The 14504-nt window shown below is 38.6% G+C and overlaps 1 long non-coding RNA gene across 1 annotated transcript in view; it reads right to left on the bottom strand.

The window, feature by feature from the left end:
- LOC310843824 overlaps window positions 1–14504 on the bottom strand; it is an 88917-nt gene that overhangs the window by 50832 nt on the left and 23581 nt on the right. The window contains exon 3 of the long non-coding RNA XR_014563667.1: window positions 13857–13910. This is a non-coding gene — a long non-coding RNA (uncharacterized lncRNA). The remainder of the gene's footprint in view (window positions 1–13856; window positions 13911–14504) is intronic.

The following is a 14504-nucleotide window of genomic DNA, read 5'->3' on the forward strand; positions in this document are numbered from 1 at the left end:
TTAAATTAAGATAAAATATTATTGTGGCCAGCAGTGTTTGTCTCCAAAGCCAACTGTATCCTTCCAATACAAGCATTCAGCAATGGGGAAGATGCAGTGACAGCCATCAGATGATGGAAATCATGGAACTCTAACTATGTACAGTCTGCCCAATAACGAAGCTATTTCACCCTTGATATATAGCAAGAGATGAGAGTTTTCTGATTCTTAAGGTTTGGGCTGCTTACTGTAGTTTAAAGGGACTAGTATTATTTTGCTCGCGGTGGTGGAAAAATCTCATCATTTAAATGATGAATCTCGAATCTTTAATTCTTTTGTCACAGGTTGTTACACTTATAAAGGCTATTCAAATATGGAACAAGAGCAGATTAGTCAGAGTTGCTTATATAACTTCCTTTTCTAGCTTCCAATGAGTGCTTAGAACAAAAAGGGGGGTTGGCAAATTATCTTCCCCGCCCTTCAAATTCAAGAAAATGCAATTTCAAACTTTTTCACATGTGCTCCTTTCTGTATACCAATATACAGATTTGTGTGTTGCATTTATTACTATTCAAATTTAACCATTTCTTCAACAATCTAACTCAAGGCTACACACAAAAGTCTCCCAAGGCAATCTCCCATCCAGGTGTTGACTTGACGCAGACTTTTTTTTAACCTTCAGATCATGTCCTGGTCTATAAAAACTAAGAGCTCTGAATTTTGCCCCAGTCTAGCAAAATTTATTGGTAATAAATCAAATGGATTGCATTTCCAGTGTCCCATGTAGGTATTGAAAGTAATCTGATGGATAAGAGTTATTTTATTTCTGATATTTGTATCTGGTTCTGTTGCTTATATGAATTGGGACATAATGTTTTATGATTTTAATCCGCCCTGGGATTGTTAATCGATGAAAGGTAGGCTAGAAATTTAATTAACAATGATATTTCCAGATCAACACTAATAGGATTCATTCATCCACAATAACAGTGTGATTTCCCTACATGAAAACATTGCTAGTATAGTGAGAGAGACATTCCAAAGTTATTTATTTAAAAAATTATATCCTGCTTTTTGAATAGCTACCTCCAAAAAAAAGCTTACCATCTCCAATAAAAACAAAGTCTGCCTGAAAATAAAATGTAAGCATGCAGTGCAACTAAACGATAAATGAAAAAAGATGTAATTTGGGAAGGCTTGGAGGGAAAGTGTTCAACAAACACAGAAAACTAAGCAATGTTGGAGCTTGCTTCCCTTCTAAGGTAAGAGAATTTCTGAGAACTGGAGATGATCTACAAGCAGCACATGTAGTGAGTGAAAGAAAGTGTACTATATATCCTCTATCTGGGTCTGTAGGATGGTGGTGTTTCCAAACTGTGGGGGAAATTATATATACCTTGCCTTCTTTTCATCTCTAGCTCTTTTTATCTCTCAACTAGGGTTGCTCACATGGGACATGGATGGTGCTGTGAGTTACACCACAGAGCCTAGGACTTGCCGATCAGAAGGTCTGTGGTTCAAATCCCCACGACGGGGTGAGCTCCCGTTGCTTAGTCCCTGCTCCTGCCAACCTAGCAGTTTGAAAGCACATCAAAGTGCAAGTAGATAAATAGGTAGCGTTCCGGTGAGACGGTAAACAGCATTTCCGTGCGCTGCTCTGGTTTCACCAGAAGTGGCTTAGTCATGCTGGCCACATGACCCAATTGGTTTGCTGGGTTGCTGGGAGAAAAGTTATGTTGCAATTTTGGTGGGAGGGGTAAAATGTTTAAATACTCTGCATGCAGCTTGGGACTTTCGCTTTTGCTGCGTGCAATGGATCACCCGCCCACCCGCCCTAGAGTAAGGGGTTGTTGTGTTGACCTTGCTATGCCTGTCATGGGGTTGTCTGCCTTCGAGCAGGGGCCTGGTAGGAATTTTTCCATCTGGCAAATTGGCCAGCCGGGTGGCTTTTCCCTACTGCATAGCAAATCGTCACAACTTGTAAGGTTGCGGTTAGGCATTGGTTATAAATTGGTGGAGGAGGGGTTAGGATAGGCTGGGCCTGCCCCTCCATGGTTGCTGCGGAAAGGGAATTCCATTAAAGGAATCCTGGGGCTTGCCATCTTTTCGTCTAATCCCTGGAATGGGACTAGGGCCGGCAAGCCTTCGGGGAGCTTGCGGGTGAGAATTGAGGGCCTGTGACTCAGCTCCAATTCTCCCCCGACTTGTTTTCCCACACTGGCTTTCAGTGGTGCCCAGAAGTCAGTTCTGTCCCCAGGCGGGGGGGGGGGGGCAGATAGTCTTAATCAATGCCTAAACAACCACTCATGGTTTGTAATTGAAAAAAGTTGTGGCCAAAATCATGCCAAAAATCTTAAACAAAAATTACGTGTCCGCTGTGAGTTATTTGGGGGGGGGGGTGGATTGGGGACCTCAACACGCAATCACTATTGCAGCCCAATTACTGACAATAGTGTGTGTGCAGTACAGTAACAAAAACTTTCCTAGTGCATTTGAGAAATGGGCACACAGCAGGTGTGCAGTGACAATAAGAATAGTAATAATCAGGGCTTTTTTCCTAGGTGGAACTCACCAGAACTCAGTTCCAGCACCTCCCAGGTGGGCGCCATTGCCATTCTAAGAGAACAAGGGAGTTGCAGCACCTCTTTTTCTAGAAATATAGCACTGGTAATACAGTGGTGGGACGCGGGTGGCGCTGTGGGTTAAACCACAGGACCTAGGACTTGCTGATCAGAAGATCAGCGGTTCGAATCCCCACGACGGGTGAGCTCCCGTTGTCCGGTCCCTGCTCCTGCCAACCTAGCAGTTTGAAAGCACGTCAAAGTGCAAGTAGATAAATAGGTACCGCTCCGGCGGGAAGGTAAACGGCGTTTCCGTGTGCTGCTCTGGTTTCGCCAGAAGTGGCTTAGTCATGCTGTACACCAGCTCCCTCGGCCAAAAAAGCGAGATGAGCGCCACAACCCCAGAGTCGGTCACGACTGGACCTAATGGTCAGGGGTCCCTTTACCTTTACCTAGGGTTGCTCACACATTCCACTCCCACATCTTTGTTCCCAATGAAGCTGTACCAGCAGAGGAAGGGCAGAGAAGTCATTTGAATTTTTGAATTTGGGGTAGTGGATGCACTTAGTACCTAAAACTCAAGAGGTGGCTCAATGACTTTTTATCGCTTCCTTCTTCTTTTCAAAGATACTGAAAGAGGAACACTGATTTAAGCCGCTCCATCATTTCCAAAGGCGACTAGAACATGCCTGGAAATCATGCTGCACAATAACATGCTGTTGTTTCCAGGATATTGAACAGAAAAAGATGATTGTCTCCATGATGCAACCCAACCTTAAGGGACACCAGGTGGCATGCAGCTCTTTCTCTTTGAACCCATTTCTGATCATGATGTTTATAACTCCTTGGCTAGAAATACAAACCATGGCAGTTCATAATGCTTGCTTTCAATAGTGAAGAATACGTTGTGCTTCTGAAGTTTTAATCTGAGCAGCAGGTGCCCTTGCTTCAGTTCTTCCTGTCCTTTCCTGCCCTTACTTGGTGGTGGTCACTGCTGGTATGACCGCGCCCCTAGCCATAGCAGCAGGGAGGAAATTTGGAGTAAGAGATAAAGACCCCGTCTTCTCTTCCTGCCATAGTGGCTGCTGTAGTCATTGTGGACTAGGCATGCAGGGAAAACCAACCTGCTTGTTTCCTCTCATTTTGTTTTGAAATTATTAATTAATTCTTCTCCATGAAGCAAAAATGGCTGGAAGCAAATACTGTGCCCAAAGTGTAAAAATCATATTAGATGAAATATAATTACTCATTTCATTTTTTTTAGTATCTTTGACTTAATGGAATTAATGGCAAGAGCTCAAATGATCATTTACACACTGACGACTTCCTTCTGATTATATTTAACAGTAGGAGGCTATTTTATGATGTTACTAACTTACCAGGAGGGAGAAAACATGTTTTCTTTATATTAATATTATAATCACCTAATCCATCATATATATTATTTAAACTTCATTTGGTAAGTGAAACCTCTCACAGAATAGATTTAAAATCCATAATTGCTTCGTAATTAAAACTGCAGTCATTTTATTGTTTAAATTATCTGATCCAGTTTCCCATATTCAATCAATATATTTTTAGATCCTCAGCTCTGCAGTGACAATCCAGAAAAAGGTAAACACACATCAGTTCCATCAGTTTCACATTTCTTAACTTTCTCTAGATTCTGGCTTGAATATTTTTCAATCCTTGTTCTGTTGCAATGGTTTCACTTGCACGATTCCTTTTATTTCCATTCATTTGTCAGTCTGGTTTCATATAGTAATTTCCTGGGGTATCCTTGGCAGAAAGTGCTCAAGGCAGCTAGATGACTGGTCTACAGAACAAAAATAATCGTGGTGTGAAATCTGAAAAATTGGGCTAGTTGCTTCCTGGATTTCTAAATGAACTCCAAATGAAAGTTCCCCCAGGAAAATCACCTGTTGCTTTAAATGTTGGTTAAATCCATTTGGACCCATAACAAGCTTAGCCTCAAATATTAAGCCAAATCAAGATGAGTGTCCTGATATTCTACCTGTCCAGAATGATTATCATGAATTATTCATGCAACAAGGAAAGTGTATGGACCACAATCTGACATTATGACGAATTGTATGCAGGGAATACCAAAGAGATGCTCAGATCATTTTCATTGTCCATGAGGTATTATTTTGGTAGGAAATGTTGATGTGGAGGTCAAAAGGTTCATATTTTAATAAAACTGCCTTTAATAACATTAAAAAGCCACACACAATTCACATATGCTCATGGAAAACTCCACACCTTATCTAAGAAAAATCTCCTAAGGGAAACTCCGTTATTTCACATTGCTATAATGATACCTTGCCAGGCTCAAATTAATGACTTCCTTGGGGAAAAAAGTAATAACATTTTCTCTGATTAACCAACTGGCTGGAGGACTCTGCTATAGTTCTGCTCAGATTCATTGGCAAAACCATTTTTTCTTGAATTGGAGATTTTTTGAGTCAGAGAGCCAAGGGGGAAAGATGGCAATAGCTGGTGTTCTGCAGGTTTCTGTAATTAACTATGATCACAAAATGGATTTGCTCTCATAAGATTTAGCAAAGATATAAAAGTCAGTGATATGCAATAAAACCTCAAGCTTCACGATACAGTCTTGACTCTACTAAAATTGGGAAGTGTTTAGTATGTAATGCATTGACTGTAATGCATAAAGGAAAGTTCAGACCTAAACTTTGTTTTTTCCTGAGAATTTACACTGTATACCTTTTCATGAAAAGGTGTCCCCTTTATTAGTCTAGTAAAATAATGATAATCCTACATTCTAAGAAATAAATTAATGGGTGTAGAGCGGAGATACATCTCAAGAGCAGTGGGCAAGCTATTTATTCATAGTTGTCTACATCACCTTTACCTTTACCAAAACCCCTTCAAAAGGAACTGAACAAAAATCACCCTGAATATTTTGCAGAAAGGCAGCATAGTATTTTCATCTGTGAACAGATTTTTTAACACCAGAATTAAAGGACTGAGCTGAATGTAAAACAATTCAACCACAGGGCAGAAATCCGGACTGTCAGTTTCCCACACAAGATGAGGGAAAGGTGTGATTTGCCAAGGGAAGTATTGGCAGGTACTGTCCCTACCCAGTCTTCTAATATTTCCCTGCAGCTATGCTCCTAGCCACCTCTTCCTCTGAATTCCATACACTGCCCTGTAATTCTTCAGCTGTCGCTCATCTTGTGCTGTCACTCATTACTTAGAAAAGAGAGAACTGGTGTGTGTGGGTGTGTTGGTGGTGGTTGCACCCAAACATCAATTGTGCTGTGGGCTCAGGTTGCAATCTAGTTTAGAGTGGTGGAATTCACTTATGAGTCTGCAATCCATTCTGAACTTTGAAAGCATCACTAAACTGCACAACATTATCCTGTCTCCTGACTCCATGGTTAGGCTTCAAACTAGTTTAGAGTTCTGCATTGTCAAATAGGAAGCAGCGTGAGCAGGCCAAACCAAATTCCGCTTCCTCCTGCCAGTAAGCTTACACCATGTTGTTTACACATTAATTCTGCATGCTAGGTTAGGCTTGTTAAGGTCAAATGGACACTCCAAGGCCAATGTATGAGTTTAATGGGTTCTCCCAATTATGTGTCCTGTGCAAGTAGTATTACTTTTATTTACCATTTATCAGAGTATAGACTGCTCAATGCCAAATTAGGCTTCTTAGTGGTTAAAAGGAGAGGGAAATTTGTCTAGATAAGCAAGAAGCCCTTATTGGTCTTGTAAGGTTAATGCAAGTGGCAACATGCATTTGTCAAAGATTTTGGAGAAAACTCTTTTTCCCCTATTGCACCCACCCTCCCTCTCTCTCTCTCTCTCTCTCTCTCTCTCTCTCTCAGCTTCAGTTCATATCAAACCATCCCACAAATGGTGGGAAAAGAGCTGGTGAAAATGTTGGGCACACCTCTATTTTAATTTCTCGATTTCAGACTGTAAAATTCTATCTGTTCGAAATGGCAGTTGTAGAAAAAGCTTGTGATGATTATTTTCCTTGCTCTTTTAATGGAATTACCACACATAGCAAAATACATTATTTGTCATTACTCTTTTTCTAACATACTTTGCCTTCTATTGGCTTTCTTTATAAGCAGGTATTATGGCAATCCAGTAGGATTTGTAAAGTGCAAATACAACGGTAAATCATTTCAAGTATCAAACCATTTACATAACCTGAAAGCAGTATGGATGGAAATCATTCCAATTCTACCTGCTTAATTTAAAACACTTCATTCTCCTAAACTAATACAAAGGTGAGTTAAAAAATATGAAATTGCTGTCCTTCTAATGGAATCGCCATCGAAATAAGGCTATTTCAGCAAAGAATCATTAAGTTGGGAATCCATGCTGAGGGGGGAAAGTGAATTACATATTTCTTGATAAATCATTCCCTGAGCTGTTATTATACCAGAGTCTTTCTATCCAACAGACTCATCATTTATAGCTCTACTATCACTCCAAGATCATAATCTTACTCCAGTTCAATTCTATAAAGAGTTTTGATTGAGGAAAAATAAAGAAGCATCAATATGAGCAGCCAGTTTTTGAAAAGGAAAAAAAGGCAGTGAAACCTAATAGCTTGTATACTCTCCCCAATAGATTTTGTGTAAAATAATAATAATAAACCTTACTGCTATATTCCCTCCTATTTCTAGCACCAAGAGGACAACACTCTGCTAAAACCTCTAAAGGGCTGTGAGTAGAAGAAAAATTACCACTTGCAGAGCTACATGCATGGATGAACAAGTATTACTGCAAGATGAGGCAATGGAAGGAATAGCCTCTACATTTGATGAGGTAGATTTTGTTAGTGGGAACAAAAATTCTGTATAAGGCTTTATTTTCCTTTGCTTGCAGGAAGTAGGGGAGGGGCCTGCCATAGGAGTGGAGGATGGTATTGCAAGTAGAACGTATGTGGATCATAACCACCCATACACATAAGTGCAATTTTAGTATTAAAATGCCAATAAAAAGATATTTTAAAATAAATTCAGCATGATACTAAATGGTACTCAGAATGTACACCATGAAATAAACGTAATTAAATAAAATGTACCTACATTAAAAAATCAACAAGATATTAAATGGTACTCACTATGTTTAATTAAATAATTTTCTTCTTCTTTACTATTTTGTTTCATGGCTATCCTGCAATATTTTTCTATATATCTAAGTAAGAAAAATACAGCTTTGAATTTAGATTATATTTTTAACAAGACTGTTAGTTCTAGCAGCAGCTTCAGTGACAGCGTTATTAGCTATTGATCATTCATTACCTCAGCAAACAAACTAAAGCGGATTGATTTAAGGGTAGGAATGGTAAACAGCTTTATGAGATAAAGGAAAGGAGAGAAAAATAAAGAATCAGACTTTAAATACAGGTTTTCTTGGCTCAAGAAACAATCAATGAATGTATCTCAAAGCATTAAGCCTATGTTGCTTTGTCTGGATTTTGACCACTGGGCAGGCACTGAATCAAAGTTGCAATTAATCTATGCCACTAATGAATATTGTAACAAATAGCTATGATTACATATAGATTCAAACAAGTTTGCTGAAGTCTCAACACAGTCAGAGGTATGGTCAATAAGTAGTTAAGAAAACCGGGTGAAACTGAGCTATTGACTTAATGTACGTATTGTCAGCCTATAGAAAAAATTGCAGCTAGTGATGCTGCCAGGGTTCAGACTGGGGTAATTAGCAATACTGAACTCAGAGAGTTCACTCCAAAACTATTATGAGCTGAGTCCCATATACTGATGACATCCACTTCTATAGCCTTATGTGGGCATTCGCTAACCTCCCCAGGATCAGGAACACTGCATGGGAATGCTTTAATAGCATTAAGTTGAATTCGCTTACGGTCCTCTTTCAAACCTTACAATATGGTAGAGGACATGGTCAGTATACATGGACCAATGGTCCCTTCATAGATAAAATTAACCAACACCTCATTTTTACTTTCCATCTGATTCAGTGTAAATGTTGAACTAATGTCTGGGCTGGATGAGCACCAATCAAATTAAGGTCAATATAAACATGATGAAGCTGCTGTTGGCCAGTGGTTTCTCTGCTTTAGATTATGCTGTTCAACTACTTTGGAATGAGATCACACTCCCATTGAAGTTTGCTGCACTCACTGATCCAGCTTTGTCACTTGACATCCAAATGGTCTCTAGAGCCAGTGGCATGGAAAGCATTCCATCAGCTTATGCTGGTGCGCCATCTACAATTCTCTTTGTACAGAGGTAGCCTAGCCATGGTTGCCAGTGTTCTGGGAAACATAGCTGCTACTTGGAACTGGGAATTGGGAGCATATCTTCCCAGTCCTTAAACAGCTAAAATAGCTTCCAATTCATTCCCAGGCACAGTTCAAAGGGCTAGTGCTGACCTTAAATACTTTGGTCCCAGATGACTCCTGTACTGCAAGTGGAACACGTAGAAGGTCCTCTTAGTGGTGGTGCTCCTTTTCTGGAATGATCTTCATTGGGAAGGATACCTACCTTCTTATCTTTTCAGCACCAGGCAAATCTCTCACCAAACCCTCACACGCCAGGCATAAAGAGCCTTTGAAAGAAATTTTAATCTCAAAACGGATTGGTTTTATTGTGCTTGAATCTGCTTCTTTTAATGCCATTATTATTTTATTATATTTAATCCCATTGCAACTGGGATGTTTTGACAATTGTAGTTTCCTTCTACAAAGGTTACAAAGGCAGGGAGGACTGGCAGGAAGTTTCCATGATTCCAAGCCTCCCTTGGCTGTTTTAAGCTGAAAATAGTTTTCCCAGTTCAATAAAATTCTGAAAACCTGAGCTAATTACAAGATGAGCCACGCACAGTTCTTCCCAAACAAAATATGATGCCAAAAAGAACAATGGCAGTGGAACTTAAAGATCAACTACAGTATAGCACATAGCACCAATATTCCATGCCCAGACACTCCTTTCCCAAACTCATCTCTGCTTGGTTCATACTAAGTACTGTGTTACATAGTACATTCACATTAGTCACATGTACCTTAATTTCCCCCTTAATTGTGTTATTTATAACAAAATCAGTGCAGATAAGAAAGTATTCCCTTGACCAATGTAAAAAGAGCATTATTATAAAGCAGTTTGCACAAATTGCCAACCCTGAGCTTTATCTGCAGAAATGTGCTATTGAAGAGCATCAGCTGAACACCCAGACTGTCAAAATGGCTTCAAAATAATAGCGGTTTTGTAACAAGAGTTGTATGAACAACAAGGCAGTTATGGTATTTTCCTAATCTTATACAGTGGAACTTACTCTTATATTATACGTGTTTATAGGACTGTAGTTTTGCAGTGTGAGTCTAAATATATTTATTCAGAATTAAGTCCCATTAAGGTCAATTATTCCACAGTAGTAAGTGAGACCTAAATACATAACAATCATTATTCAAGAATGGAACCAAACTGCTTTGATTAAAAAAACAATTATTTGTTGGTCTTTTAAAAAAGTAATTTAAATACCAAGTATCTAAAATACAATTTTTTTCTTATTAATGCAGGCACCCTATTTACACTGGGACTATGTTCCATTACCTGCCCCTCCATTTGATAGGGTATTCCTTTAAAGGAATCTGGGGGTCTGGATCTCATCGGAAGCCCGGGAGGGGCTAGGTCTATGCTAGAAGAAGAAGAAGAGTTTGGATTTGATATCCCGCTTTATCCCGGAAACCCCAGGGGTGAGCACCAGTTAATACCCATTGTTGGAGCTCCCTCTGCTGGTAGTTTACCCTTTGCAGGTTTCCTGCTGGGTGGGCGGGAGCCAGTTATAGTCATTAGATACCAATGCCTAAGCCAATACCAGTCACACTTGTGTATTCAATAAAGTTGTGGCCTAAATTTGCCCATTAACTTTTAAACTAATTTCTGTCTCCTTTGTGTCTTTATTTCCATGGGGGCGGGTTTCGGGGCCTGAGGCGCAACTAGCCACAACTTGAACAAGTGAATCTGTTTATGAACTGGAAAATCCCTCCTGTGGCCAGCAAAACAGAGACACAAAAAACAGATTGGGGGAATACATACAATAACTATGGTGTATGTGTGGTGAAGATGGGCCATAAAATAAGAAGATGGGCCTAAAAATAAAAATAATATTCACATCTAAACCTAGATAAAGGAAGAAATTAGATTTCCTTACATGGGATTAAATCATATTTCTTCCACAGTCCTTCCTTTGTCTGCAATGAGCTAAACAGGGAAAGGGAGAAAGCCCCTACCATCAAGGTCTTTTCTCTCACATTGTTAAATGCTCGATCAGGAAAAAGAACGTGTCAAAAATAAAAATCCATGCCATATTGTTCCAGTTTTAGATAAGTATTTTTACTAAGATGGAAACTTGCCCTTGAATCTCTCACATTTTATATACTTCCAGACCTTTATGATTTCATCCACTTGACCTGTTGGCCTCAAGCTGTTCTTGCAATTGAACATAAGGTGAGATGTAGCTCCTGTTTATAGTTTAACTTCCATTTATAGTGGCAATTCTTCCATTGGCCCTGAAATTTATGAAAGGAGCACTCAAAACAATAAAGTAGTAGGACTCACTATCTAAGAATACTCTATCGAAAGGTTAGAAGAAAGGTGGTGGCTTGATATCATTGGTCTAGACAGAATCAAAATGATTGTGTTTCTTTGTATAAGAGAGAAAAATCTTACATTCATTGTGGATCTTCGTACCAAGTTTGCCAAGGGACTTTCCACCAGAAATATTGGATGCATGGACATAGCATAGGAAGAAAGGCCCCAACCAAACCCTTATTCACACAAACCTTTTGTCTCATTTGACCTTTACTATTTTTTATGACTCATTTGCTATTTTACTTACTGCTGTTTCTGTTTGGGTTTTGTTTTTACTGTAATGGGTGGTGTTTTTTAAGAGAGAGGAGGCGTTCCAGCTTTGCCACTCTACTTCTCCACAGTGCAGCATTCCCAATTGTGTGAAGGCTTGTAAATGGGTTCAAATGAGCACACTCACAAGCCCCTTCAGATCTTGCTGCTGAATGCAAGGACTGAAGAGGGCTACAGTAATTAACTTAGCATCTGGTGCTGAAAAACATGAGGAGAAACTTTAGCTTTAGAGTTAAGACTTGTGGTATTGCCTCTCTGCAGCGCTGGAAAGTTAACTACAAATACTGTTGTACTAAAAGAGAGAGAGAGAGAGAGCACCATATTTTTCAATTAGCCAAAGTTCAAATGTTATAGATTTCACATAAAACTCAAATAACACTATTTCTCTCCTTAGCAGAAATGCTGAGCTGATTGTAATTCCCTGATGTACAACTTCCAGAAGGGGAGATATTTGAAACTTTCAGTTTAGATGCTGTATATTAAGAAGCACACTGTTGAACAAAATTTAATATTCCTCCTGGTTACCCGCTCAGCGCATGGATGTTGAAGCTATTGCTACACAGAGACATTTCTGTCATCAATAGGCTATATCTGGACACATATACATTAACAGCTTTTTTTTTATCTTGGTTATGAGATAATTTAAAAAGAAATCCTAATTTCCTCAGCATTAATTTCTTATTGATATAAAGTTGGAGAGTATTTTTGGGAAGCGTTTACACACAAAATTCTGCATTAATTACCCACTACTCATTTTTCAGTCAATGGACACCTGAGTGGTAGTTCTTTGTTTCATCTCTCTGAACAGATGCTGGAACATTGTAACAGGAAATTTGCTGAGCAGGAAATGATATACAAATGTTAACGAAGCATTCATTTGTGATACAAATTGCAAAGACTGCAGGAAAAGCCTGCTTCTTGTGTGAGACGACCATGATATTTTAACATCTTTATTCTTGATTAAAAACGAAACTAGTGTTTGATTTGAAATACACTCCCTGCCCCCTGAATAATATTTTTAAGTCTGATATTTACTCAGATGGGATTTCTGAAAGTATATCCGGTGGTTTTTTTGACAGGGTAAAGGGAGGAAAAATAGAAATAGTAACGGAAATCTTAGTTTTATTAAGGAGATTGCCCCATAAGTTAAGTGCTGCATTCCATGGTATATGGAACCCTGCAGGACACTTGGTAACCTCCAGGCTGGATTACTGCAATGCAGTTTATATGGGGCTGCCCTTGAAGTTTGTCTGTAAGCTGCAGCTGGTGAAAAATATGGCAGCTTGACTGCTCACTGGGGCAGGATATTGCCAACATGCCTGGCATTGACTGTCAAATACCTACCATCAGAAGAACCAGCTGCAGTCCTTTCCTCATCCTCATGATGACAGATCTCCCTTTTCAAGCAGGAGGGGGTGATTCAAAAGATCCTATGCCTCCTAGGATGTCTTCCCAGAGACCACAGGATTGCAACTTCACCTGTTTTATTCTTTATATAAACTGCTTGGGAATGTGATTCAAGGGTGGTATAGACATAGTTTTAGCAAGGAAACAAAGAAAAGAGAAATTCATAGATTCAATCAGCACACTAGAAGAATGAGATACTAATTTTGGTGAACTAAAATACTGCTACATTTTGTCTGAAAAGCCATATAGCACATTATGTTTTCAAGATGTTCCAAACAGACAGCATGAATAATAAGGAAAAAAATGTACTCCACAAGCTCTGCCTGTTCTTGCAGCCATTGTAATGAAACTTCAACTCTCATCATAATTATAAAATGTATTACTATGCAAAATTAGTTGATGAATCTTGCACCAGTGATCCATAACAATGCAAAGACGATCTAAATATTTATTTATTCCATGATAAATAAATAATGTTGGTTACCATTATGCATTTATAAAAGATATATTAAATGAACCAAAACAAATTATTGCAAGATCCTGCCAACTTCCAGCTAGGGCACAATTAGCATTTAATTTGTTAGCCATAGAAACAAATATATAATTATTTTGTTAAGAATTGCTAGCTGCCAAACAATATCTGAAAAGTAATTCTAGATTAATTAGTAGCTGATAACATTCAGATCAGCCTGTCTCTGAGGTGGAAAAAATGCCCTTTTATCATTAAGTTGTTATTTTTTTCTCAACAGTGAATTCATTTTAACCATATTGTGCAGACAATGCAAGGCAGAATATTATGATCAGTATGCACGTTTAATCTTTGCAGCACTGAATTTCGTTACATAAATGAAATAAATGCCAGTGGGGAAAAAATAAGCACATTCTTCTTTCCTGTGCTTGGAGTATGTTCATTTCTTTCACATTTAAAAGAAAAACCATATCCATTAATCAAAATAAAGTTCCCCCTGCAAAACATCATATCTAGTTTAGCTTTATTTGGAATATATTCACTTACCCGTCACTTCAATCTTATTGGTTTCCATGGAACTTCTTGCCAGTACAATTTGTCCTAAAGAAAAGGACAAAGTTAATATTATCTGTAGGTTACAAGAAAGTGGGATTTCAAGGGCAGATACTCAATGAGACCAATGAAATGTCTCAGGGAGCTTCAAGACATTTCTATTCTCATTTCTTAATCCATAGATGCTTGTTACAGTAAAATTCTATGCATGGGTCCAATGGACTTACTTCCAAATAAGTACATAGAGGATTGCAGCCTGAGGCAGTAGAAAATGGTGCTTCCTTCAAGTGTTCAAAACTGAAATATGAAAGCTAGGAGCTAAATGGCACCTTAAACCTAGTTTATGGGCACAACTAGTGATATTAAATACTCCAGAATAATCTTTTGGAGAATATTCTCAAGAATATTCTCGATTAATGAGAATATTGTACCATTGAATGGCACTGAAAAAACTGGTTACTGGCACTTATGTTACACATAATTGTATAGGCCTAGGTACTTTAAGTGTATAAAGCATTAAAGCTACTTTCTGGGGAGTAAAATCACACTGTATGGCCAAGGGTATAGAATTGCTATGAATAAGGTCACACCAAAATAGAAAAAAGGCTATTACATATAGTTGAAATAAATACGAATTCAAAT

This window comes from Podarcis gaigeae, assembly GCF_964106915.1.
Source record: "Podarcis gaigeae genome assembly, chromosome: 4".
NCBI lineage: Eukaryota > Metazoa > Chordata > Lepidosauria > Squamata > Lacertidae > Podarcis > Podarcis gaigeae.